This window comes from Colobus angolensis, unplaced genomic scaffold (genome assembly GCF_000951035.1).
Source record: "Colobus angolensis palliatus isolate OR3802 unplaced genomic scaffold, Cang.pa_1.0 Scaffold233, whole genome shotgun sequence".
Classification (NCBI taxonomy): Eukaryota; Metazoa; Chordata; class Mammalia; order Primates; family Cercopithecidae; genus Colobus; species Colobus angolensis.
The window spans coordinates 3,564,258-3,567,530 of NW_012115522.1; positions in this window are offsets into that span (position 1 = coordinate 3,564,258).

Here is a 3,273-nt window from a genome sequence, read left to right on the forward strand (position 1 = left end):
CTGTCACCAGTCTTGTCCCCTCACTTCAGCAAGATTGCCTGGCTCTGGACTCCCCTCCCTGTGTCACCCATTATCCCTTGTCTGAAATGATCAGTTGCAAGTATTTCATGCTGTTTTCTGATTATGACAGAAGGAGGGCAATTCTGGTAATGAGTACCCTTTCATGGCCAAAAGCTGAAGTCTTCCCTGTGGGTATTTTCTGGTTGAAGAGAATCATAAGGGAATGGCCTGGACATGGAAACAGGTATGTGAAAAGTATCCAAGGACACTAGAGAAAAGATGTTAAATAGACATATGAAAGGTATGATATCCCATGATATCTCTTCTTTTGGTCTTTTCATTTGAGAAAACAGAAGTCTTGTTTTACATCAAATAAAAATAATGTTAAGTGTTTGAAAGGTGTAAAAAGACCTATATCAAACATCTCAAGGTGAAACTATGATGTCTGGGTTGAAAAATATACTGGTTGGTATTAACAGCAGATTCGAGGCCACAGAAGAAAGGATTAGTGAGCTTGAAGAAACAATAGTTCAAAATGAAACACACAGAAAAAAACTGGAAAAAACTTAGTAGAACATCAGTGAATTGTGGAAAAACCTCAAGTGGCAAGTATATGTATAATTGGAGCCCGTGAAACAGAGGAGATCAGAAAAAAATATTTTAAGTAATGGCTGAACTTTTCTTAAATTTGGTGAAATCTATAGACCCATAGATCCACAGAACTCAACCCTGAGCACAAGAAAAATGACGAAATTCTACATGAAGTGACATTATAACTAAATTGCTTGAAACCACTGATAAAAAAAAAATCTTAAAAACAACCAGAGTTGGGGAAAACATTACGTAGAGGGGTGCAAAGATGACAATAACAACAGATGTCTCTTTGGGGAAAAAATACAAGCTAAAAGACAGTTGTGACATCTTTAAATCACAGAGAGAGAGAAAAAAAAACTGTCAACCTAGAATTCTTAACGTAGTAAATATATCTTTCAAACACAAAGGTGAAATATAGTTTTTTCAGACGTATAAGAGCTAAAAGAGTTCATTACCAGCACACCTGCAGGCACTACAAGAAACATGTTGTTTGTTTAATTTGTCACTAACAAAGCTCAGATGCACTACAAAAAATATTAAAGGAAATCCTTCATGCAGAAGCATAATGATACTAGATGGGAATATGGAACTACACCAAGATCAACAGCACTGGAAGTGGTCACTACATGGGTAAATAGAACCAATATTTTTTTGGCATTTAAATCTCTTCGAAAAATAATAAATTGGTCCAAGCCAAAGTAGTTCAAGACCAGCCTGGCCAATATGGTGAAACCCTGTCTCTACTAAAACTACAAAAATTAGCCGGGCGTGGTGGTGCGTGCCTGTAATCCCAGCTATTTGGGAGGCTGAGGAAGGAGAATTGCTTGAACCCAGGGGGCAGAGGTTGCAGTGAGCCAAGATCATGCCACTGCACACCAGCCTGGAGGAAAAGAGTGAAAATCCATCTTAAAAAAAAAAAAATATATATATATATATATATAACTTGATGCCAATGTATTTGTTGGGAAAATTTAAACTACAAATATATTTTAAATACCAAAACAGAATCAAGAAAAAAAACTTGAATAGTGCAATAACACGTAAGGAAATAAGACTCTGTAATTAAAAATCTTCCCACAAAGAAAACACTAGGATCAGATGCTTTAAAAGGTAAGCTCTAGCATACATTCAATAAATAGAACATCTAAATCTTGAGATCCAGGAGATTGCCCTCCCCTCTTCTGCCATGTGAGGGCACAGTAAGCAGGCATCATTTATAAGCCAGGAAGTGGCCCTCACCAGACAATGAATCTGCCAGCACCTTGATCTTGGACTTCCCAGCCCCCAGACCTGTGAGAAATAAATTTTCATTGTTGATAAACCACCTAATCTCTGGTAGCTTGTTATGGCAGCGCCAAATGACTGAGACACTAAGTATTTAATGTTTGAGAAAAGAAAGAAGATCCAAAAGGAGAAAGAAACATCCTCTCCTTTCTGTACTAGAGAGACAGAAAAGAGAATTTATATGGTGGGAAGGGGGCTAGGCATTACAGGGATGGACAGAGGGAAGAGGGTGTTAACTTTGCATTCTGAGGAAATATCCCTATTCTGTGGTATTTTTAATTATTACTTTTAAAGTTCATTTTTTTCCCAGTAGCCTCTTTCTAATCACAGAGGGAAATCTTCTTTGGAAATTATAATATCTGATCGGTTATTGCTGGTAAATTGCACTGCTGGAAAAAATATTATCAGATAAAAATGTTAAATCCCCAAATAAAACATCTCAGCAGTGGATAACTACACCTTGATGTCATTCATTGAGCGGAAACTTTATTACAATTAGTGGAGGCCATTTAGTAAAATAGAAAGATTTATGGAATATAGAATTAGAAGACCTGGATTCAAGTCTTAGTTCCACAACCTACTGGATAAACCTTGGGTTGCAGCATCATCATTATAAATGGAAGTATTCAATGTATCTTGTGTTATGAAGATTTTTTAAAAAGTGAAACAGTGTTTTACAAATTCTAAAGCATTATACAAAGAATATTACTTGTATAACAACAGGGAATACATTGGCCTTTGGTTTATTGGAGAGGTGGTCATTAGAATTTTAAATTATAGGGAATTGATCAACAATAAAATAGAATACAAATGCCTTGATAAATAAATACATTATAGAATCAAAATAAATTATGCTTCATTACATCACATAGATCAGCCACAGATTTACATGGATATGCAAGAAAACATGGGATTTTTGCACTTTTTTTTTTTTTTTTTGAGACGGAGTCTCGCTCTGTCGCCCAGGCTGGAGTGCAGTGGCCGGATCTCAGCTCACTGCAAGCTCCACCTCCCGGGTTTCCGCCATTCTCCTGCCTCAGCCTCCCGCCTAGCTGGGACTACAGGCGCCATCTCGCCCGGCTAGTTTTTTGTATTTTTTAGTAGAGACGGGGTTTCACCATGTTAGCCAGGATGGTCTCGATCTCCTGACCTTGTGATCCGCCCGTCTCGGCCCCCCAAAGTGCTGGGATTACAGGCTTGAGCCACCGCGCCCGGCCGATTTTTGCACTTTTAATCCCACTCTGGGAGTCTGCACGTGAGACAGGAGGACCCCTTGGGTCCAGCTCTTTTCTGGAAGGGCAGACACTGGAGTATCTGCGCCGTGGACAGCTTCAAAATATACCACACAGTCCATTTCCTTGTAATTTTACTGGGTAACAGGCCAACGAGCTTAAG